At 45.7% G+C, this 26,045-nt stretch overlaps 1 pseudogene; it reads left to right on the forward strand.

Moving 5' to 3' along the window:
• Positions 1 to 26,044, forward strand: LOC144769331 (protocadherin alpha-8 pseudogene; annotated as a pseudogene).
• Position 26,045: the final 1 nt, after the last annotated feature.

Consider the following 26,045-nt stretch of genomic DNA (forward strand, 5'->3'; position numbering starts at 1 on the left):
ATGCGGAGGACGGATATTGTTATTAATTTAGTTGAATTGGCAGCCCCCTCTCGGTACAATCTTTTGGAAATACTTGACTATCACGGCCGGAAGTCTTGGAAGTGTGGAATGGTGGTCCCGTGTGGAATCTTCTTGTGGAAATGTCCCCGGCGGTGCCTCGCTCTCCTCCTCCTGCTGTCTCTCTGGGACCTCGCGCTTGCACAGCTCCGGTACGCCGTCTTCGAGGAGGTGGAGCTGGGGACGTCTGTGGGAGACATCGCTAAGGACCTGGGTCTCGATCTGGTGCTTCTGAACTCCCGGGGACTGAAGCTCGTGTCAGGCGCCTCGAAGCCGCCCTTCCAGGTGAATATGGACAGCGGTCTATTACTGACTGACGCCCGCATTGACAGGGAGGAGGTGTGCGCGCAGAGCCCCGGCTGCAAACTCCTTGCAGAAATAGTCATTGATAACCCCCTAGAAATGCACCGCCTGGAGGTAGAGATTCTTGACGTGAATGATAACGCCCCCTCCTTTGTGGACAACGAAATCACGCTGAGCATCTTTGAGTCGGCTTCAACGGGGTCTCGGTTCCCGGTACAGAGAGCCGTGGACCCGGACTCGGGAACCAATGCTCTGAAGGGTTACACGTTAAGTGCCAATGATAATTTCGATCTCAACATTTTCACTGATCCCGATAGCAGCAGAGCCGCAGAGCTGGTTTTGAAGACTGCCCTGGATAGAGAGCGCGCCTCTGCCCATGACCTCATCTTAACTGCCTTTGACGGAGGTGAGCCGAGGAGATCTGGGATGCTTCAGATACACATTACAGTGCAGGACGCTAATGACAACGTCCCCTCGTTTGAGCAGCTCCTGTATCACGTAAAATTGTCAGAGAATGTGCCAATTGGGACAACTGTGGTGCAGCTGCACGCTTCAGACCCCGACGAAGGCCCCAATGGTGACGTCAGGTATTATTTTAACAAACCTGTCCCTGGAGCTATAAAAAGAACTTTCTCTCTCGATGAACGCACTGGTGTGATCACCGTGCATGGGGGGATTGATTTTGAACAAACCATGGGGTACACAATATCAGTGGAAGCTACAGATAGAGGCTTTTTCTCTGTTCCTGGCCACTGTAAGGTTGTGGTGGACATTAATGACGTCAATGACAACGCACCACTTATAACTATTACGTCTCAGGCTCACGCAGTTTCGGAAAACGCCAAACCTGGGACAGTGATCGCCCTCTTGATCGTTTCAGATGAAGATTCGGGTGAGAACGGGAACACATCCTGCTCTCTGCCACCTGGGCTCCCATTTGTCCTTGAGAACACGTTCAACAATCACCACTCTTTGGTGCTGAGGGGGTCACTCGATCGTGAGTCTGTAGAGCACTACGATGTCACCCTCACAGCTGTGGATGGAGGGTCACCTCCACTGTCCGCCTCCACAGTCATTAGTGTGCGAGTGTCTGACGTGAATGATAACAGTCCGAAGTTCACACAACCATCATACGCGCTTCACCTGGTGGAGAACAATGTCCCCGGGGCTCAGGTGTTCGACATTTCGGCCACTGATCCTGATCTTAAGGAAAACAGACACCTTACATATTCCCTCGTGGGAGACATAACACATGGTGGCTTTGTCTCCATAAATTCAGAGAATGGTAAAATTTATGCCATGAAATCTTTCGATTATGAGGAAATTAAACATTTTAGGTTTGAAGTGCAGGCGAAAGACGCAGGCGTTCCACCCCTCAGCAGTAATGTGTCTGTGGACGTCTTTATACTTGACCAAAATGACAACGCCCCAGAGATCTTACCTTCTCATCATCAGACGCATGCTCTTGGTGGAGAAGTCATCCCTCGATCCGTTGAGGCTGGTTATCTGGTGTCCAAAATCAGAGCTGTCGATGCAGATAGCGGGTACAATGCCTGGTTACTTTATCAAACGGGGCCTTCCAGAGAGAGTTCCCTTTTCAAGGTTGGACTCTACACAGGAGAGGTTAGGACATCACGGCCTATTAGAGACAGTGACGCGGCCAATTACAGGTTCATTGTTGTTGTGAAGGATCATGGAGAACCTGCTCTTTCCTGCACAGTCACTGTCACAATCTCTCTATTGAATAGCAATGAAGAAATCCACACAGAGTTTAGAAAAGAGCCAGAAACTGACCATTCTATTTCAGATATAAATCTGTATTTGGTTATTTGCATCGCAGTCATCTCTTTTATTTTTTTGGTCTTTGTTATCATTTTTGTGGCTCTAAGAATTTACAGAGTAAATAGCAAACAGGCCAGCTACAACCAACAACATTGTGCAGCCACAATAGGAAGTTTGTGTTACTTTGAAAACAACTATAAATTTTGCCTCAGGAATTCTGGGAATGGCACTTTTGAGGTTAATGGGGTGTATCCGATGCCGCCTGGAAATAACACCAGTGAGAGAATGAGCGTATCATCAGCTCCAGGACACACGCAACAGAGCATTGATGACCTGTTAATGATTGGGGAAGATCAGGTAAGAACTGTTTTTCAATTGTCTTGAAGTATCTTCCCAGAACAGTAAAAGAACAGTGAAAGGATGAATACAATTCTGAACTAGAGCTTACTTGTTATATTTACCAATCACTCGTTTAAAAGAAATGTTGTTGTATTTTATCATTTTCAGGCCAGTATGTCCTTATTGAAGCAAGATGATGGATATACTTGGTGTGGTTGTAGAGCTAGTTAGTTCAGTCACCCAATTAGGGAAAATATATAATGAAACACCTAAGCAGTGATGTTCTTTGTTAAGAATCCTTGTTATTCTTGCAATTTATATGAATTCAGAAATATTTCACTTTTTTTTAACTTGGCAATATCACTAATATCTATGCAATTGTGATGATTTTAACATGTGTATATGGTTGTGCACTGCATACCGAATAAAGCATTTCTACAGATAGTTAGTTCAGTCTGTTTGTCGTTTGGTAGAATGTTTTCTCTTGAACACAGACTAGATACCCATAATTGATCGCTACTAGATGATTGTTGGTTGGATGTGTAACAGCATTTTGAAAGGGTCAGTTCAACCAATGTGCCCTCTAAATGAATCCATCTACAACCCAAGCACCCATTTACCAACCACAATTGTATATTACATGTCACATTCTGAGCCAGTAACCTGCCTCCTTCCCTTGTAAACCACCACGTAATGAGTTATGCTATCTTTGTTGTGACCCCTGGTCCAACTGACCTTCCCAGCGTGCGGGAGCCCACCCACGTATCCTCCTAACATGGCCACCGCCTTTGCCATCGGCTGCGGCCATTTTAACACGTCTCCCATGGTCCAGTCTCCGCTGATTGACAAGCGGGAAACGCAGAAGCTTTTATTCAGCCCCCTGCCGGAGACACGCTAAGATGCGGTCTGGCAGGGAGAGGAATAGGTGCCCGTGCGCGGCGTTCCCGAGATAGAAGTAAGTGTGCTTGCCTCCACAGGTCCCGCGAAGAAGGACTAAAGTCCGTTTTACCTTAAGTTTGATTTTTTTCATTTAAACGCACTAACATTTCCAATAATTTCTCCTCATACTTGGCAGAAATTTTCATAGGGATACACCACCCCCACCCCCGAGTCCATGAAGCGCAACCTCGCTAAAAACAAAGTATGTGCTCAGTTACGTCTGTAACACCATTATACCTATTTATGTTGTGTGAGTGCCGTATGCGTGTCACCACTCAAGTTGTTTTTTTAATGTGTATATGGGTGAAGAAGAGTCTTGCCGGTGGCAGTGGCAGGCTCTATCTACTTGGCGCTTTGTATGCTATTGGTCACACTGTTTGCGCTGCACTCCTAGCGTACTGTTTTTTAATGTAGCGACTGAGGCTCATTTTTAAAACGTTTTCTTGTGTGTTCTATATTTTTAAAATTGAAAACTGTACCTCTCCTCCAGGCTGAGTGAATAGCTTGGGGAACCACGTAGTCCGCCCACTCCCGCCCCGTTCCGCCGCGTCCAATCATGGGCGTTTGAAGAGGAGGGTGAGGAGGAGCCCAGCACTTCCGGGCTCAGGGCTCACAGGTCAGCGCTCTAGCGACACTGTGTGGGGTTATTACTTAAGGTCAGGGAAAGCGCACTCGCGCTGTGGAGAAGAGTCTTGCCGGTGGCAGTGGCAGGCTCTATCTACTTGGCGCTTTGTATGCTATTGGTCACACTGTTTGCGCTGCACTCCTAGCCTACTGTTTTTTAATGTAGTCACTGAGGCTCATTTTTAAAACGTTTTCTTGTGTGTTCTATATTATTAAAATTGAAAACTGTACCTCTCCTCCAGGCTGAGATAATAGCTTGGGGAACCACGTAGTCCGCCCACTCCCGCCCCGTTCCGCCGCGTCCAATCATGGGCGTTTGAAGCGGAGGGTGAGAAGGAGCCCAGCACTTCCGGGCTCAGGGCTCACAGGTCAGCGCTCTAGCGACACTGTGTGGGGTTATTACTTAAGGTCAGGGAAAGTGCACTCGCGCTGTGGAGAAGAGTCTTGCCGGTGGCAGTGGCAGGCTCTATCTACTTGGCGCATTGTATGCTATTGGTCACACTGTTTGCGCTGCACTCCTAGCGTACTGTTGTTTAATGTAGCGACTGAGGCTAATTTTTAAAACGTTTTCTTGTGTGTTCTATATTTTTAAAATTGAAAACTGTACCTCTCCTCCAGGCTGAGTGAATAGCTTGGGGAACCACGTAGTCCGCCCACTCCCGCCCCGTTCCGCCGCGTCCAATCATGGGCGTTTGAAGCGGAGGGTGAGGAGGAGCCCAGCACTTCCGGGCTCAGGGCTCACAGGTCAGCGCTCTAGCGACCCCTACTTCCCTTATAAATGTGTGTGGGTCAGCGACCGCGCAGCGGACGCGTGCAGCGGGCGCGCCGGAAGCGCGCCGAAGTCGAGCCAAAGTCCAGCCCGTCTGCGCCCGTCCGCGGTCGGACGGGGCGCGGGGCCATACACCCTGGCAGGTCTAAGCCCCACGATATACGGTATGGCCGACAAGAACTGTTTGATCTATGTTCCACTACATCCCTTCCTTGTAAACACTCTATGGAGGCTCTATCGCTACATAGTTGTCCTTCATGTCCTTTTAACCCGGAGTACACTCTTACTACGCCTAGTACCAAAGGGAGGTTAAAAGCGGCACTGCTTAATTGCAGATCCCTCAGGAAGCACGGCACTCAAATCTATCATCTGCTTGTAGACGAGGATATCAACATCTTATTCCTCACCGAGACCTGGTTAGATGAGTACTCTGACCCTGATATTATACAGGCCTTGCCACCCGGATACTCCCTCTCCAGGATCGATAGGAAGAATGGTAGAGGTGGGGGGATCGCTATTGCAACTAAAGCTCCCCTAGAATGCTCCTTTTCTCCTATGACTATTGATCATAGCGAAGCGGGCGCTTTTACCATCATAGTAGGACCGAAACATTCACTCTCGGGTGTTCTAGTATATCGCCCCCCAGGAAAGCTATATGATTTTACTGCCAGCCTTATAGAGGCTACTACTCATCTAGCACTAAGAAAAACTCGTCTGCTAGTGCTGGGAGACTTAAATGTCCATTTTGATAATCCCTGTGATAAAGAAGCAGCGGACATTAAGTCCGAACTACTCTCCCTACAACTAGAGCTTAAGAACCAGGGCCCGACACACCAACAAGGACATCTGTTGGACCCTATATTTGGAAACTGGAATGGAGTGTCTACCCTGTCTCCACAACCGGTACCTTGGTCGGATCATTTTATTGTCCCAATGCAAATCCAGATAGATGATAGTGAACTTAACACTGATAGGGCTTGTCGTTACCAATGCAGGAAGTGGAATTTTTTTTCCTTAGACACCTTCATAAAATCCCTGGATAGTGCGGAACCTCCAGGAGGATCTGACTGCGAGACAGCCTATCATAAATTACAGAAATGTATCACTACGGCTCTAGATAGTACTGCCCCTATCCGGATACTAACCAATACTCAAAGGGCTAAGAAGACGACCCCATGGTTCACTCAGGAACTACAGTCAGCCAAATCTGCCTGCAAAAAACTTGAGCGTGAATGGCGTATACATTTTTGCCCAGAAATCAAAATCCTATATAAAAAGCCCAAAAAGAATATAACAAAAAGATTCGAGTAACCAAAGCCTCTCATTTTAACACACGCATTGTGGAGGCGGAGAATTCCTCGAAGGAGCTTTTCAAAATCTTTAGGGAAATCTCTGTTATAACCACAAACAATACTTCCCAGACTGACTCTGTTGACACATGCAATAAAATTGCTGAGTACTTCGCTGGCAAAATCACTAACATCTATGCCAATTTTTCTGGCACCGTCCAATCAGGCCTTGACTTTGTGGAGATGGCAGTTGCGGGCAGCACAGAATCCCCCCTTTGTAAATTCACCATTCCGCTACCAGAAATATTTATGAAAACCTGCCAAAGTATTAAATCTGGCTCTCCCCGAGACCCTGCCCCCCCTAGAATACTAGGAGCTAGTATAACGGTTGTGGAACCCTACTTTAGACATGTGCTTGAAGTCTCCTTTGCCACAGCCTGTCTGCCTATGGACTGGAAATCCGCCATTGTCCTTCCCATCAAGAAAAAATCCAATGTGAGCTAGGACATCCTCGAGAATCTACGACCAATCTCCCTTCTACCTTACTTAGCTAAAGTTGCGGAAAAAATTGCCAACTCCCAACTTATAACACACCTCGAATCGCATAAAGCCTTTCACAGCTCTCAGTCTGGTTTCAGGTCGGGCTACTCCACGGAGACTGCTCTCCTGAGAGCGACCGAAACTTTACGAGAAGGAGCCGATGAGGGCAAGACCATGGCACTCATTATGCTAGACCTCAGTGCCGCTTTTGACACTGTAGCACATTCCATCTTGCTACAGTGTCTAAACAAAGCGGGAGTCATCAAGGAGGCACTGGGGTGGCTGAAAGCCTTCTTAACCAACAGATGCTTTCAGGTTCAGAGAGGCAATTTTCTCTCGGATAGCATTGCCTTAGAACAGGGGGTACCTCAGGGCTCTTCCCTGAGTCCCACCTTGTTCAACTTGTATATGGCCCCACTGGCTGATGTGGTCCAATCGTATGGCGTAGATCTGGTATCTTACGCCGACGATACTCAACTGCTGATCTCCCTGTCCCAGGCTCCCTCGGGAGCTGCAGACAACTTCAAAACCTGCATGAGTGATCTCGCAGATTGGATGTCCAAACATTGCCTCAAACTCAACGGCTCCAAAACGGAGGTTTTGGTAATAGGAGGTAAGGACTCGAGCTGGACCAAAGTCTGGTGGCCATCCTGTCTGGGCCCCCTTCCCACTCCCAGTAGGGAAGCAAAGAATTTGGGGGTGTGGGTAGACACGAAACTTTCGTTTGACAGCCATGTACATAAAATGGTAGGGAAATGTTTTGGGGTTATGAAAACCCTCAAACGTACCCTGGATCTCCTTCCCCTGGAATCCAGGCGCACCATGATTCAGGCTCTTGTAACCTCTCGTATGGATTATGGTAATGTGCTCCTTCTAGGTACCTCGGAAAACAACATCAGGAGGCTGCAGGTGTTACAAAACTCAGCAGCACGCCTAGTACTGAAACTGCCTAGAAGGGTGCCCTCCAAACCTACCTTAGCAACCCTGCACTGGCTGCCTATTAAGAAAAGAATTCTATTTAAAGCTCTTCTCTGGTGCTATAGAATTATCTCTGATAAAGCACCGTCCTACCTATGAGCCTAACAGATCCCTTCGCTCCATGGGCACGGGTTTGCTCAAGATTCCTCGGATAAAAAAAGCTCGAATGGGTGGCCGTTCGTTCCGCTCTTGGCAGCCAACAAATGGAACTCTCTCCCCGCCAACATCAGGCTTTCTAGTAATGAGCTCACCGTTAGAAAACTCCTAAAAACTCATCTTTTCACCCTGTAGGTCTCTTCCGCAGCCCCCTGATTCTTCTCCACAGCGCGGGGACACGCCTGTTGGCGTCACCATGCGCTCTATAAACCCTAATAATAATAATTATATATATATATATATATATATATATATATATATATATATATATATATATATATATATATATATATATATATATATATATATATATATATATATATATACTCAATTAGCATGTCTGGCAGGCATGTTTATACCTTTCTAGGTTACAATCACGCTCAGATCCTGGACGCCCGCACACACCATTATGGAGTACACCAGCATGGGAGCACATGATAATGTGTAACCCCTACTCGATTGAGAAGGGGCTTTGTTCTCTAACCATCTCTCTTTTTTACCATTACATATATACTACGTGACATAGGGATCATATGTATAAATCACCCATGCTCTATTAGTGGCAGCATTTCCTCTCTATTTTTTTCGCTATCTTTATTTCCTTATTTAGGTTTAATAGGAGTGGCAAACACAGGCTGGCCCCTGTGTGGTCCTGATGAAGACCTAGGGGTAGGCTCAAAACATGTTGATTATACACTGAACTCCTGCACATTACAGTTAGGTTTCTCAGTGTATCACCCCCTTTTAGATATACCAACCTAGGAGCGATAATAAAGTATTTATGCCCACTAACGAGGTATTTTTAAATCACTTTCACCCACTCCACCACACTTTGCACCACACATAGTCTTCCATTTAAAGTGCTCCTACCTATTTCCGCAAGTCGCAGCATGCCCCAGTTCGTAGAGAACTGGGATGGCCCCAATGATGAAGCATGTCACCGTAGGGAAACCCTGGTGAGTGAGGGGACTCAAGAAAGAAATGTTTCTTTCTTTAAGGTTTTTCCTGATCACACTGATTAGGAGCCACTCCCTTTTGACTAGGTCCCTAAATCCGTGACCTCAGGTTTTCTTTTTATGTATACTTAAGGAGGGCGGACCTAGCTATTTACCCTCTACATCCCTTACCCTTGTGTATTGTCTAATTTAATACATTCCTGCTTGTGTTACAAATGCTGTGGAAAGAGCTCCCTGTTGAAAACATATATTGGAGAAAAATATGGATTGTTTTTATAAGTTGACCACTAGTTCCAAAATGTTCTCCTAGAGTACCAAGGGTTGATTTCTGAAATCGCTATTAGGTACTTTATTTCTGAAACAGGCTCTGAAATGTGTAAACACATATTATTTGCATTCCTTTGCCCATTCATGAGTTGTTTTTTTGGAATGTGGAACATTTGTGAATTCTGTGCATATAATATACGGCATGATTGTGACAGTCCTTCAAAACCTAATTAGATGACAGATGATTGGATTATGCATCTTGATTGGCTGAGCTTAAATACTAACTTTGAAAAGAACGTATCTAATTGGTTAATTAAAGTAACTAGTAACTGCTAAGTGTCCTGTGACTGCTGGAGGAACAATTCTATTGGGCAAACACGCAGGTCTCAGATTAGGAAAAAGGCATTTTTTAGAAATGTTACAAAGTTATAAAAATTCCCTAAATTTGTGCTTCCAGAGAGAAATCGGATTTTCCAGGATCGCATGTAACTTTTTTTAATGAGAACTCAGCTCATGTAGAAATACCTCATGAAATACTGAGAGGAAGTTGGTGCAAGCAGAAAATATCTCTCAGCTAGAAATGTTCTGTGCAAACCTTCCATGGATGTGAAGTGTGCATTCTCTTACAAAAAATGATGTAGACTTGCATAACAAACACATGTCCAATTTAGAGTTTGGAGTATAGGGCACTCAATGGTGACACAGTACCCTGACCACCAAAATCTAGGTCTACCTGCCCAATTTTAAGTTTAATGGACTGCCAGGTCTATGCTGAAGGCTTACGGGAGCCAATGCCTTTGAAGGTAAGCCATCTGACCCGCCACCCTATTTAGAGTGACCAGTCAGGTGGCTTTTTTAAAACTATTCTTCAGTGAAAGGAATATCTTGGCTGTGAGGCTGGCAGTCATGGACAGTAAAAATAAACAAAATGACCCTCATACCATGAAAAACAAGCATTTGAAATGCAATAGGTCACGCAGTACTGAAAATTTGAGCTATTGGCTTTGCAAATAATAATGTAACGCCAATAGCTCAAACTTTCAGTAATGCGAGACCTATTGTATTGCAAATTCTTCTTTCCAAACTGTTCTCAGGAACGGGGCAGTAGTGGGGGAAGTGGAGGAACATCCTTTCTTGCTTCATGCAACTTGGGAGTGCCTTGAATTTTGTTTTTCAAGAACTTTTTTTGTTCACGATTCGGCTCTAGAACTCTCCTATTTTCATTTTCTACCTACGCAGTTTCTTCCATTCACAGAATGGAAAAAATGTATCTGTTCATACAAATAGCAGTCTGATTGGGTAAACCTGTTCTTGCCCCTAACCTCTCTCTCACCCAGCAGTGTTCATGCCTACCTATCACCAATGGTTATTTTAATGGTGAACGAGTGGCATACTGAGAAGCATGGAGGGGAACATTCAAGGGATCTCATGCAACAATCCACATCTGAGCACTCTTGCCTGGGATGGTGATAGGGCTGGACATATCAGGGTCACTGTTTCCTGTGGGTACATGTGCTGTGCAGCTCTGCCTGTGCTGACATTTTAATCAAATACTTGAAGCACGTCAATGAGAACGTGTATCACAGGAAGGAACAGGTCTAAAGACCAGAGGTTATGGCCACTGTTCTAAAACCATACTTTAACTAGGTCTTCCTCTTTACATGCATCTTAGTAGCAGGAACATAGCTATGATCATGGGTTAACTGTAGTTTACATATTTACTTCCGAGCATTAAAATATTATGAAACATGTGAACATCAGAAAATCAACGCACAAAGTGATTTCAAGTCAAGGAGATGGAAAATGAAGATGGGGGCTTAATGAAAAAAATCAAGACTTCTTTTAAATATATATTTTTCATTTGGTAAAGGGATTTATTGTTGGACTATGTCTGTTTGCTAAAATCCTAAGTATTAAGAATAAACTTTTTGGACAAAAGTTTAGCACTTCTTCTTTGTAATATCACATTACTAATTTTGCACAGTTTGCATTTTACTGTATTTTGGATTAGAGCATCATGAATAAGGAAACTCCTTGGAGATTGTTTAAGGAAAAAACATGTAATCCCGCAATTGTTTAGCACTTGCCAGCAAGCATCTGTATCTGTAAAACGTGATTGGGTATGAGGTGGAGTTGTAACTACCCTTGACTGAGAGGAAGTGTACACTTCAGGTTAACTGCAGTTCATTTCACACAGGCCAAAGCACAATCACAGTATGCAGTGGCGTAACAAAACTTGAGGGGGCCCCCCTGCGAAGTACATAAAGGCCCTCCCTGGTGGCCCGGCCCACCACATACCACTTAGCACCACAGCCCACAAATCTGATCTATTTTCATTTGAAACCTCCAGCATTCAATGACATGCTTCTATATTGTCTTGATCAAAGTTCTAATAAGAAAGTGGGAAACACTCAACATATAAAATACTCCATTTGTAACATTGCTGTCTCAGTTAAATAATATACTCTTGGCAATCAGAGCAATGCCAAGGAGTGATCCCATTGTCTCAGGAACTGCCTAATTCTAAAGAACAACCACGAAGGGTCTGAATTAGAATTTAAATTGATGGACAAATTTTGAAACTTTGAAAGTCTCACCTAAACCTGCAATTTCACAGACTCGACTGACAATATACATGAGTACACAAGCTATAAAACAGTATCCTGACAACTCCAAGAGAAGCACACAACTGTGAACATTATTGCATGAGTTCTACCTGCAGCCATTTAAAACCACTATATGTTATACCATGTTTAGTTGCAACGTGCATTTTGCAAAACAGTTTGGAAGGCTGTCTGCTACAGTAACAAAAATAAACACGATATACTTATATAATCGATTTTAAAAATGTAATAGGTGCCTTTCTTTAGCATCCTTCAATTAACAATAGCTGCATGATTTGCCTTGAGCTGTGTGATGAAACACGTATTATTATCTAACATGATCGGCTTTCACAACACAGTAAAAAGGTGACCATGCTACCACTGCGCCTACTACAGTCAGCTGAGACTTGACAGGATCTGGTCACTGATAACTGTAGTGTATCTACACGGAAACCATACATTTGACGAACCATGCCAGCAGCAGCAACAAAACAAAATAAGCAACAGCATGAACATTAAAAGGAAAAATCAATTCCACAAAAGAGACTGGTCTTAGTCAAGGGGTGGGCTTTTTTGGAATCAGTCAATATGGCACCAACTCGTTTTATGCAAAAACAAGCCCACAAAAAAAAGCATCTGCCTACCTCGCATTCGCTAGAGCTTGGTTCTTAAATTCTGGTGCTACTCCAGGCATTATATTTGTGATGTCTGGAAGATGGGAGGAAAATGATTTTTGCAGTCATGGGGTTTAGTGAGGGATGGGGTTGGGGATCATGTGCCCAGATAGATTGCAAACAGCCACTCACGTCTCCTGAAAGCAGTTTGGACGTTCAGAATAAATCACGTTAAAAACAGAGTCAGTTAATAAAAACATAGGGATTCATCTTCTGGCCTATCCTAACAAACTGGCTCCATCCAGACCCCCCAGGATATAGCGGCATGAATTAGCAAATTTAGCGGCACAAAAATGGAAATTTAGCGGCACAAATATGGAAATTTAGCGGCAATTTTGCGGCATTTTATGTGGCCATTTTTCATACAACAAACACAGATATCTTTGTTTTTTTAGTTATTTAACAACATGAAGCTATGCATATTTGGTTTCTTTACAATGTAGACACTTTGTTTCCTCAAGAATACGGTCTCTCAGATTGAAAAACTGTGATTACTTGCTGCACATGCACATTAACAGACCTTGCCAGAAAGGCCCATGCCACATATGACACCTTAAAGAACGGTCTAGGCGTTTTGCTAGCAACAGCATGCTGGGGTTGTAGTTTTTGCTTTTTTGAAAACATTTTTACTTTAGAGCTGTTAAGAAGAGACCTTGAGCACCTAAGGAGGAGTACAAGGGTGCACGCCACTGACGCAGATTGCATTAACCATTTCTAAAATGTTTAGATCAATAGATGCAAAAGCTATTAATTTAAAAACATCAAGTTTCTTTACACAACCAAAGACTATATGCGCACAAACACGCACAAATAATATGACCGGTATTTAGAAATGGTTTGGAAGCTGTTATACATTTTCTTAGTTCGAGACCATTTTTATAAACTAAAACTGAGCCGCTTTTAAAATTGGCAACACAGCAGATTGAAAGACATTTTACCTAGAGGTCCCTTCCACCTGCGGCATTAAAAAGTGAAAGATAGCAGTGGAGCCGATTTACCCAGCACAATGACGCCCGGGAAATCGCCCATTCGCTGAGCACTTTATCTCGCTGTGTAAAACATCGCAGTTTGGACTAAAAGAATCCTGTCGCCTTGACTTGTGTTTAGTGCAGAAACATATCATATCCCCTGGCTTGCCCCCTATCTTTCACTTTCCCTGTTTGTCCGGTGTCTCATTCTCCCTCCGTTCACAGTCTCTTCTTGCTCTCTCTTCTCTCCGATGTCTCACCCTTCCCCTTCCAGCTTCCCTTTCTGATGCCTCTCTTCTGTGCCTGCCTCTGCCGGCCAGTCTGCAGAAAGACGAGGTAAGGGAGAACTGCTGGGGTCACCTCATCTGCTCGCAGCCCCTCTGGATTTGTCTGAGTGTACTGCTAATAGCTATCATTCATGAAACACAGCAGGTGGGCAGCAGACCCCTCAGTCCGGAATAAACTTTCTTGCGCTGGGCCTCACCTCCCGCTGTTCTGCACTAGAAGGCTCTCCAGAGATGTCATCAGCCCCCATTAGTGCCCCATAAGCTGTGTTACTGGGTTGTCAGCTAAAATCTGTGCGGTCTATAACCGAGTTCAGTGCCGGACAATACGAGGTGGGCAGAGGATCCAAGCAAAGGACACTTCTTGGGCAAGCTGATGATGAAGCAGACCCGCCAGGATATAGCAGCTTTTTTAAAAATGCCGCGATTTCTACAAAAGTGCCAATTTTGCGGGCACTTTTGTAAAAATCACGGCATTTTTTAAAAAGTGCCGATTTCGCAGCAAATCGCGAAATCGCGATATCCTGGAGGGTCTGTCCATCTCTGCTCGACACTGGCCGGGGAACAACAGTTGGGCCTCACTTGCTTCCTCTAAACCCGAGCTCGCCTGTCACTTCTCCTGCCTTGCCTGTTGAGCTCGGGTTGCTTGCTCTTGTTTGCGTAGCTCGTGAAAGTTAAGGACACTGTTGAAGAACATAGGAACCTTCTCAGGGGTCTCACTGATAACTGGTCCTATTAAACCAACAAAGAAGAAATTGGCACAGAAGCTGAAATATAAAAAGAATGCATTTATTCACCTCAGATGAGGGAGACTACGTCACACAGAAGCCTTAGCAAATGAATGAGGCAGTCTAAGGAGTACAGAAAACAGGGGCCTTATATATGCTTAGGGTTACATAGTCTTTCCCCTCAAGCCTGCACCTGTGGTCTTTCCCAAGCCCCCTCTCTCGTTGTGATTATCCGAAAATAGAGGATGTTATAATTTTGTACTGGCAAGAAAGAATTACTTTTTTTGCAGTTGTGCGGGGCAGGCTTATTCTTTAACATTTAAGGATTAAACCTTTATTTTTGTTGAAAAACCTCAATTTGTTTTTACTTGACCCTCACTGACCTCTTTGGTCGCTTTCATACACGAGCACTTACTATCTCTCTTCTTTATGCACGTCATTTTGACAAAAATCCCCCTTGTATGTAAATAGTTGTTTTTCTGTCTTTTGAAAAAGTTTATGATGTTGTCTATTTAAGTATGCATTAAATCATACAGTCTCCCGATTTGGGTCAAACAATTCTCTGTTTCAGCTGTGTTTTGTGGGATAACAAACATTTTGGGCAAGTATATGTACTTTGATTAATGTCCACCATCAGGGATTTAATCTAATCTGATGAGGAGTAAAAATGAAAGCAATGATTGACTGATTTATAATTGTATTATACACCAGGAATTAACGTCTAGGACCAATTCTTTCTATAATAAATAGGGTTACATAGTCAGCATAAAACCAAGGGGAGGTCCTGGCTCATGTAAGCATTCAAAATGCTTAATATGGGCATACGAGATCTGCTTGCTCAACAAAGTGGGAGGAGAGTTACTTCTCCATATAGCAGCAAAAATAGCCTAGCAGTTATACTAGAGGAGCAGGTGCATTCTACTAGCTAGGCCCTTCTGAGCATGTGCAAGGCTCTGAAGAGGGAAACCGCACATGGCGAGCACATGGCTAACTAAAATGGCTGCCAAAATACAAAATGGCTTTCAGCTCATGCTAACAAATCCCTCCAATCTTTAAAACTGTGATTCTATTTCAGAGGCTGCATTAAAGGGTTTGGCAGCTCCGCTTGCTAGTCTAGTGCTGCATTTCTTATCTGCCTGGTCCCTGCTGCTTCTGTAGGGAATCAAGTGCCTTATTCGCACCACCAAGTTTTTTCCTTTAAACACTTCGTGGCCGGTCCACGCCAAGCCCTTCTGACATGGCGTGTTTTGTAGCTTGAAAGACAGTTTTACAAAGTACGCAGCAAGTGAAAGATCCATTGTGAGGGGTCTCAGCCAGCAGCACGCAGTCACGCACAACAGTGCAAAAGAGGAGCGCAAGCGTGATGTCATTACCTGTAAGAGCCTCTTGCCGTACTCCAGGTGGGTGTTCTTGGACTGGAGCGCGCTGCGGCGTAACATTTAAACTACGTCTACATCCCTGCTCTCAGTGACTACTGGTGGTACAATCTACTGCATGATTTCGAGTTTCAGTTTTAAAAAACGTTGTTTTATTAAACAAATGCTATTTGACTACAGTCAAACCAATGCAGCGACTACTGTGTCATGAGGGGGCCCCTCGAGCTCAGGGGCCCCTCCGCAATGAGAGGGCTGCGGGGGCCTTTTTTACGCCCCTGACAGTATGTACATCAATGCATGCAAGTTTCAGAGTCCACCTAATGTTTAAAATAAATCAGTAGGCAAAACTCTAGGAAGCACCAAATTGGACAAGGCAAAATGTGCCCAAATGTGCCAGTTCGTACCAAATCAGACAAGGAATAATGGCATGATAGATGATCTTGCAACACACCGATCAAGGCAAGCATTAGATAAATCACGGCTCACACCTAACTCTTACAAGGACAACAGAGCGATGCACCAGTATCAATAAATGACATTTGGGGACACCTGGGATGGACATTAAGGAAATGTATTACATGAAATGTATTTCTCCATTAACCTGCATTGGAGTGAAATGATGTTTAAGAGGAAGAAAGGTGGAATCACATAATTTTCTAAACGTAATTGGGAGTGCTGGCATGTATAACAATCCAAGCACAAACAGCCCATCTGATAGCCAGAGCTATGAAGCTTATGTGGCGATCACCCTAGTTCTCTTCATAGGGGGTACTTACTCACATAATCAAGTGCCCTGGAAAACCTTGCATTGACGGAGTCCATTGAGGCCATCACTTCCGGTTCTCGAGCTGTCAGATCACTGTGCTAGGAGACTATATACACCTCATCATTCACCTCCTCCTTCTGTCCACTTAAGGGTGACTGGCTGCAGCACACCCACAGCAGAACCCCAAGTACTGGCAGCAAGAATCTGGCAGTCATCTTCTGTGTATAGCAAGGTTCAAAACTTCCCACCATGGCAAAAGACACTCCTCTCAAGCCGGACATCCGGGACATAGGGTAAATCCGGCTGCACAGACTCTGTTTGGTTTCTGCCTTGATGGGACCTAAAATAAATGCATGGCGTTGGGGTCATTAGATTTTACTTGTCGAAAAACAAACCCTCTCTTTGGTAGTTTGTGTTTGGAAAAAAAAAAAGTTTAAAATGTTGGTGTACGTATCCATCACCAATGACTTTGTATGAACCACTATGACGGCACTTCATACAAGCCCATAGAGTTCACTACAGTCAAGTCAAGTCATAAAATTTGTATAGCGCACTACATACCCAGAGGGTTTCAAGGCGCTTAGGAAGGGGAGGAGGATTATTTGTCAAATATCCACGTTTTAAGCTGCTTTCTGAACGCTAGGTGGTTCTGGGTGAGGCGAAGGTAGGCGGGGAGTGAGTTCCATGTTTTAGCAGCCAGGTATGAAAAGGATCTACCACCCATGGTGGTCTTGTTGATGCGAGGAACAGTGGCGAGGGCTTGGTTGGAAGAACGTAGTTGGCGGGAGGGGTTGTAGAAGGACAGTCGAGAGTTGAGGCAATCTGGTCCGATGTCGTAGAGTGATTTGTGTGCGTGGGTGAGCAGTCGGAAAGTGATCCTCTTATTGACGGGTAGCCAGTGGAGGTCTTTAAGGTGACCAGAGATGTGTTCGTTGCGTGGGATGTCTAATATGAGCCTGGCTGAGGCGTTTTGGATTCGTTGGAGTTTCTTTTGGAGTTTAGCGGTGGTACCTGCGTAGAGGGTGTTTCCGTAGTCCAGTCGGCTCGTGACCAGGGCGTGGGTGACTGTTTTCCTTGTTTCGGAGGGGATCCAGCGAAATGTTTTTCTGAGCATGCGAAGAATGTTGAAGCAGGAAGAGGATACGGCGTTGACTTGTCTGTTCATTGAGAGTGAAGAATCCAGGATGACGCCAAGGTTCCGTGCGTGGTCTGTCGGGATGGGTGCTTTTCCGAGGGCTTCCGGCCACCAGGAGTCGTCCCAAGCAGAGGGGGATGTGCCTAGGATGAGGACTTCTGTTTTGTCTGAGTTCAGTTTCAGACGGCTTTGTTTCATCCATTCGGCAACTTCTTTCATTCCTTCGTGTAGGTTAGTTTTGGCGGTGCTGGGGTCATTGGTGAGAGAAAGGATCAGTTGAGTGTCATCCGCGTAAGAGATGATGTTGAGGTTGTGTTGGCGTGCGATGGTCGCGAGGGGGCTCATGTATACGTTGAAGAGGGTGGGACTGAGTGAGGATCCTTGAGGTACGCCGCAGATGACTTCAGAGGTCTCGGACTTGAATGGAGGAAGGCGGACTCTCTGGGTTCTTCCGGTGAGGAACGAGGTGATCCATTCAAGTGCTTTTCCTTGGATTCCGATGTTATTGAGGCGTTGTAGAAGGGTGCTGTGGCAGACTGTATCGAATGCTGCAGAGAGGTCGAGGAGGATGAGGGCGACTGTGTCTCCATTGTCCAATAGAGTTCGAATGTCGTCTGTTGCTGCGATGAGGGCGGTCTCAGTGCTGTGTTTTGCTCGGAAGCCAGATTGTGAGGGGTCGAGGGATTTGTTGGCTTCGAGGAAGGCGGCGAGCTGGTTGTTGACGGCTTTCTCGATGACTTTGGCCGGGAATGGAAGAAGCGAGATGGGGCGGTAATTTTTGAGTTCGGTGGGGTCCGCTGTTGGTTTTTTCAGGAGGGCGGTGAGTTCAGCGTGTTTCCAGTCTTCTGGGAAGGTAGCGGAGTTGAAGGAGCAGTTGATGACGTCTCGGAGGTGCGGTGCTATGAAGGAGTCTGCTTTGTTGAAGATGTGGTGAGGGCATGGGTCTGTGGGGGATCCTGAGTGGATGGAATTCATCAGGCGGATGGTGTCTTCAGTGGAGATTGGGTTCCAGGCGTTAAGGGTGTTTACAGGGGAAAGATGGTCAGCGGATGTTAGGGTGGGTTGGTTTACGGGTTGGTTGTCAAAGCTGTTGTGGATGTCTGCAATCTTGTTGTGGAAAAAAGAGGCTAGGGAGTCGCAGAGGGTTTGAGAGGGGGTGATGTCGTTGGAGTTGGCCGAGGGATTGGAAAATTCCTTGATGATGTTGAAAAGTTCCTTGCTGTTGTGGGCGTTGTTGTCAAGTCGATCCTTGAATGCTGTTTTTTTGGCTTTTCGGATCAGTTGGTGGTGAGTGCGGGTGGCGCTTTTGAAGGCGTCCTTGGTGCTGGTGGTTGGGTCTTTTTTCCAGGCCTTTTCAAGGGAGCGGCAGAGTTTCTTGGACTTCTTGAGATCATCGTTGAACCATGAGGCTTTCTTGCTGCCAGGTTTGCTTTGACGTTTTTTCAGTGGAGCTAAGGTGTCGGCGGTGTTGGATAACCATAGGGTGAGGTTGGCGGCGGCTTCGTTGGCGTTAGAAGAGAGGGCTGGGGAGTTTCGAAGGAGCGATGCGGAGATTTGGTCCGTGGTGATTTTGTTCCAGTTTCTTTGCAGGATAGGTTGGGAGTGGTTGATGGTTTTCGGCTTGTTGTAGGTGAAGTGAACGCAGCTGTGGTCGGTCCATAGGAGATCCGTAGTGTGGCTGAAGGAGACATGATTGCTGGAGGTGAAGATGGGGTCGAGTGTGTGACCTGCGATGTGGGTGGGGGAAGTGACTAGTTGTTTAAGTCCGAGGTTGGCGAGGTTGTCCAGGAGGGTGGCGGTGTTGCGGTCGTTGTTCTTTTCAAGGTGAAAGTTGAGGTCTCCCAGCAGGATGTAATCTTTGGAGGGGAGCGCGTGTGGAGAGATGAAGTCCGTGATGTCTTCACTGAATTTTGCGCGGGGTCCTGGTGGCCTGTAGAGGAAGGTGCCTCTGAGTGTTGTTTTGGGGTCGATGTGGATCTGGAAGTGAAGGTGTTCGGAGTTGGCGAGGTTGGCGTCAGAGCTGGTTGAGATGCGGATAGATTTCTTATGGACGATAGCGATTCCTCCTCCTGTGTGGCTGGTACGGTCTTTGCGGGTGATCTTATATTCTTCAGGGATGGCAATGGTGATGTCTGGTGCGGAGGAAGCATTCATCCATGTTTCCGTAAGGAAGGCGACGTCTGGAGAGATGGTGTCTAGTAGGTTCCATAGGTCGATGGCGTGCCTGTGCACCGATCGGGTGTTGAGAAGGATGCATTGTATGTGGTTGGGGTCGGGAATCTGTGGAGTGGTCGTAGCGGAGATGTTGTCGGTGCAGCTGAATTTGCAGGAGTAGCAGGAGAGAGGGCCATGGGTGTGTCCAGGAGCGGCTTGGACGCAGTTGGGGGCGCGATCCGGGTTAAGGGCTAGGAGGGTGGTGGCATCGTAGGTAATGCGGGAGGATTGGGCAGCGCGAGAGGCAAGGGGTCTGGCGCTGGGCGCGGTCGAGGCGCGGACGGGCGTAGACGGGCTTACCTTTGGCGCACCTTCGGCGTGGCCGGAGCGCGTGGACGCTGCGCGTGGGACCATTGGCCATAAGTGGATGGTGGAGGGGGCGGAGCGTGGGAGGGTCAGCTGGGAGGCGGGGTCTGGGAGGAGACACGGGGAAAATACAAACAATCTTAAATGGCCGGCCGGGGATAAAACGAAACTGGGGCACAGCCGGAATTACACTCACTCAATACAGATACTAAGTTCCCAAAAAGACGCTTCTGCCACAGTTACATCAGCCGCTATGAGCAGTGAAATATAATTAAACAATGCGAGGATAGACGATGGCAGGCGCTCAGCCTTAAAGCGTTAATTAATACAAGCAGTGCGCACGCAAAACGATACCAATTGCTGTTCAATCAGCTATGCGCTGTGACAGGGCGGCAGGCAGCAGGTATCAGGGCAGACAATGCAGGCAGCGAGGAGGAGGCTTTCGATTTTGCGAGAGGAACGCTGTGGGAGCGACCGTAATGGAGGGAATCCAGACGGTCACAGGGAAAGAGAGGACGGGCGAGTGTAGTGGAACAGTGTGTGGGAGGGTCAGCTGGGAGGCGGGGTCTGGGAGGAGACACGGGGAAAATACAAACAATCTTAAATGGCCGGCCGGGGATAAAACGAAACTGGGGCACAGCCGGAATTACACTCACTCAATACAGATACTAAGTTCCCAAAAAGACGCTTCTGCCACAGTTACATCAGCCGCTATGAGCAGTGAAATATAATTAAACAATGCGAGGATAGACGATGGCAGGCGCTCAGCCTTAAAGCGTTAATTAATACAAGCAGTGCGCACGCAAAACGATACCAATTGCTGTTCAATCAGCTATGCGCTGTGACAGGGCGGCAGGCAGCAGGTATCAGGGCAGACAATGCAGGCAGCGAGGAGGAGGCTTTCGATTTTGCGAGAGGAACGCTGTGGGAGCGACCGTAATGGAGGGAATCCAGACGGTCACTACGGGGCCGGAGGTGAACCCTAAATGTGGTGGGTGGGCTAAAGGCAAGGTGGTGGATGTAAAGTCTTACGCCACCCTGACTGCCTTTACTCTATCTGCCAAACCCTAAATTGGGACCACTTAATCTATCCTGGACCTTCATATCTTCTCAAAAGTAAGAATTTGAACACTTACTTTGGAAACTCCGAGATCCTGAAAGCAAGCATTCACAAGACTGGAAATTCATTTTAAATGCTGCACATTTTCCAATCCTCAAACTCAGTACGTTCACTTAGCTTGTCTGGGATTGATGCTGTGTGGTATGCAGACAGACACCGACCACACTCAGCCTTCTTGCAAGTATAATAACCTCTTTTCGTGGGATCTACTTAGAATAATGACTATTCAAATTCCCATTGGTGGCCTTTAAGTCCCTGCTATTACAGAGGCACAGATCCTGCTCATGCACTGTAAATAGGTCTGGGTATGAGAGCAATGACATCAGAAGCATCCAGAATTCATATCCAAAACTAAATGAAATGCAGATAACCATTTTCAACCTTCTTGCTCTTCTCCACCACCTCCTTTCCCCTCAGCCAATTGTTGCATAGGTGTACAAGGGGATTCTATAATATGTACTGGATTCTCTGCACCACCTTGCACTCGAGCTGATGTGGTGTTATTTCACCAGACTCTGCAGTATATGAGTTATCACAGCAGCTGGATTCAAAGCTGACAATAGTTCTCTTAACATAGAGATGTGCTGAACTTCTTTGTGGTTTGAACTAGGAACATCATTCATTCATTTGTATTATGGTTTTAATGCCTTTGTCTGACAGCCACGCACTGCCTTGTCATAAAGATAGTCGAAAGTTTCTTATTAAAATATTATGGTTACGTGCTTCTAAAATAATGATATTGCAGGAGTAAAGAAAAACCCTTATCTGGGATACCCATAACAACTCTTGCCCAATATGTCATCTATTTATAGTTAAACTGATGCTGTAGGATTTTTAACAGTCTTTTCCTAATCTAGGCTTATATGAGACCAAATAATCCATTTTCGAACAATTCTTCCTGTATTACTCTGCTCCCAAAGAGCTTCAACACTATTATTAATAGCTTTCTGTGAAAATGAGTGCACACCAGTGAGAATTATACATTGGTCACTCAGGACTGGAAGTTTAAAGTTTTCTGAAACTCTGATTGTCAAGCAGAACATATAATCTTCTTGAACAAGTGAAGACACATTCTGAATATCTTGCCTTTTTCTACGGCCAAATTCTGTCCTTAAAATATATATATATGCGTTAATTTGTAAAGTCTTCAGGATCGTCCGCCCTTGGCTACAGAAACATCTTCAAGAATTACAAATAAACAGTGGAATGATTTTCTTCAGAACATTTCAGGAATGCAAATAAAAAAGAATCATAGAAGCAAAGAAGTGCAAGATGGGGGTGGTTGAGTGTTCATACTCATCCACTCTTGGTCATTTCTCCATCAATATCATTTCCATATCCACAAATGGCATGTTGGTGCATTCTCCTGATCCATAGATGAGGGACCCCTAATGCATGTGGACAGACGTAAGTCCCAGATCATGACATGCTATTGCTGCTCACACTCCCAAGAATTGCAGCCTAAATCCCATCAGCATTATTCAGGAGAATCACATTCTCAGGTTATATTTATTCACAAACAAGTTCAAGTGATCATGACATATGAAAAAAATATATAATTATTTATGGTGGTGATAAGAAAAGTAGACATCAAATCATCTAACCAGCATAATTATCATAATTAGAAAAGTCATTGTTAAACACCAGCCAGTCCTTCCGACCTCGGTTAATTTGATCTGGAGCCCCTTTCACCACATGCCAGGGGTCTCCATGGGTTTTTTCGCTGGACAAACTTACCTACTCCCCAATATAGGAGATCCTGGGCCAACTAGTAACCTGAGCCCTAAAGAAGATCATGCCAGAGCCAAACAGAAAATGGGATCACTTTGGGCACACTTCGAGGAGATGGGCCCAGGCAACTGGGGCATAACTTGATTCCCTGGCGCAAGGACCATCTCCTGACCTCCCCAGGGCAGTGCTATGAAGTCCCCCTAAAATGGCTACGATCAATCGCGCCCACCCTCAACCTGCCTGACCATCGCAAATCCGCTGCCCTTGCCTGAAGTAAAAAATGAAGCTTAATACTTTATTTGCAGGCCTTTTTAAATGTGTGATGTCAAAGTGTCTATCTAACTCGTGGTTAACCATAAGTTTACCCCACCCATTGCCCAGGTGGTACCTGACCTTCTGTGCAACCCCTAAAGTCCAATTTTTAGGCTTGGGAAAGATGATAAACTGCAAAAGCTAACAGATAGGTCACAAATAACACTCTAACTTGGGTGGGCAAGTGTATCCCATCTCCCAAGAGGAGGAACTGTCCTCCACAGTCGTCAAGGTGTGGTATGTGACCAAGCGATGTTGGCACTTGGGAACTTCTTTGCTATATATGAATTCTTAATCATGAAAAAACCTAATACACCAAGACCCCCACCAAAACAAAAAAACAAAAGCAACCAAATCATTACCCAAACATGAAGGATGACAAGAGAAGATGGTTGTGGTCCCCTGCTTCCTAACTTCGCCATCAAATAGTGCAGACTGTGAAGCCGAAGTCCCCCAACACTGGCATAGTGCATGTGCAGCCCTGTCAATCAATCAATCATGGGCTTGTTAAGCGTGACTACTTACCTGTGAGGGTCTCAAGGTACTGGGGGGGAGGGGGCGCAGGATTCTAGTCCATCAATTAGGGGGTCTGTCAAAGAGCCAGGTTTTGAGGTTTCTCGTGAAGATGGGGAGTGATGTTGTCTGCCTGAGGTGGAGCGCTTGGACGTTCCATGCACTTGCCGCGAGGAAGGAGAAGGAGCGGCCTCCTGATCTGGTCTTTCTAGTGTGGGGAACCACGGCGTAGGAGAGCTGGGCTAAACGTAGGGTTCTTTGGGATGAGTGGAAGTTGATTCGGCTGTTGAGGTATACTGGTCCGGTGTTGTGGAGGGCTTTGTTTGCGTGGGTGAGGATCTTGAAGGTGATTCTTGCCTCAATGAGGAGCCAGCGGAGCGTGCGCAGGTGTTGGAAGATGTGGCAGTGTCGCGGTCAGTTGAGGACCAGTCTTGCCTTAGCATTCTGGATGTTTTTTAGCTTGCGGGGGAGGCTTTTGTTTATTCTGGCATAGAGTGTATTGCCGTAGTCAAGTCTGCTGGTTATGAGGGCATGGGTGACGTTTTTTCTGTGCTTGAGGAGGATCCATTTGATGGTCTTACATAGGTGGCAGATGGTGTGGAAGCAGGAGGATGTGACTGAGTTGATCTGGCTGTCTATTTTGAGCTTGGAGTCTAGGATGATTCCAAGGTCGCGTACGTGTCCGTGGGGGCGGGTGGGGTGCCGGTTCAGTGGGCCACCAGGTGTCGTTCCAGGCATCTGGGTGTGGGCCCATGATGAGTACTTCTGTTATGTCGGTGTTGAGTTGTAAGCAGTTGCTCTTCATCCATTTGGTGACTGCTTCTATGCCTTCTTGGAAGTTGTGTTTGGCTGAGTTTGCTGCATTGGACAGGGAGAGGATGAGTTGGGCGTTGTCTGCGTGTGAAACAATGTTGAGTCCGTAGGTTCTGACGATGGGGGCAAGAGGAGCTATGTAGATGTTGAAGAGCATTGTGCTGAGGGAGGACCCCTGGGGGGCTCTGCAGGGGGTTCTCTCTGTCCTAGCTTCGTCAATTCAGCTCCTTCCTTAAGTACTCATTCAGGCAGGTGGTGGCCAAGTATATGTTCATACATTACCTGGATGATTTCTTGCTCTTGTGCCCAGGAGAATCCAGTAGGTGTGCTGAGTTCTTGTTCTGCTTTACCAAACTTAAGGAAACATTTAGTGTACACTAAGTGAAAGAAGAGATGTCACTTGCAGCAACTTCTTTGGCCAGCTTGGTTAATTCATGCAAGGGGAGATGCAAGTTGCCTCAGAAGAAGGTGCAGTTTTTCAGAGACTCAGTTAAATCCTGCCTTTGGCCTCGCAAAGTAACACTGTACCCACAGTCCCCCCCCCCCCCATCCCACTCACCTAAGTTTGGCCAGGGCGTGATCAAGAGAGGTATATCGGACAGAGCACAGGATGGGGTAAAGGGCATCTTCACCCATGCCGACCTGTAGCGCAGGCAGGGTATGTATGAGCCTGAACTCTCCTGTTTTTTGGGTTGGGGGCATAAATGTTTCAAAAAGGCCAGTTGTCGAAACAGATAATCTGACACTACTACAATAACTGACTTTGCTGAAATTTACAGAAACGTCCTTTTAGTTTGCAGTGGTACGGCGCGCAGTGCCAACGAGTGGTGCAGATCGGAGTCCTCGTTTTGGTTAACAGTAGGATCAGCTTAGAAGGGCACTAGATGCTTCCGTTTCCGGTGCTTCCCAGCAGTTTTTACATCTTCTTAGAGTGTCTTGTTGCTCAAATGGGTGTATTTGCTGATATTTATATGTTTTACTAGTCTTCATTGCTTGCAAAAAAGTGTCGCTCCTATTCGTTGGAATGTCACTCACATATACACTGAAATTATGAAAATGTCATACTTGGCAATCTCAAGCCTTGGCAGCTTTGCTTCTTTTAGCCACGATGCAGTAAACGTTCTAAGAAAGACAACGTCCGTTTAAATATGCAAATAAGAATGGTACTTATGCGTGAGTTTCAAACTATAATAAAGTATATAAGTGAATGATACAAATATGTCCTTCATTACCTGGGGTAGCTAGATGTGTTGTGTCTTTTGCATTTAAAATAATGTAATTTATTGGTCGTGTACTATTACTTCAAAACACACTAAGTTTTGACAATGGTTACAAATACATAATTGTCACGTAAAGTGTGTTAATAGTTCACGAGTAAACCACTAGATGGCAATGTGAGCTTGTTCCTTGGTACTGCAGACATGTTACTGGAAACAACGGTGTATATGAATAACCCCCCTCCCTCTGTCAAAGAAACGACTAGCTGCACTCTGAAGGACTGAA

Source organism: Lissotriton helveticus, chromosome 7, assembly GCF_964261635.1.
Source record: "Lissotriton helveticus chromosome 7, aLisHel1.1, whole genome shotgun sequence".
In the NCBI taxonomy this organism is placed as follows: Eukaryota; Metazoa; Chordata; class Amphibia; order Caudata; family Salamandridae; genus Lissotriton; species Lissotriton helveticus.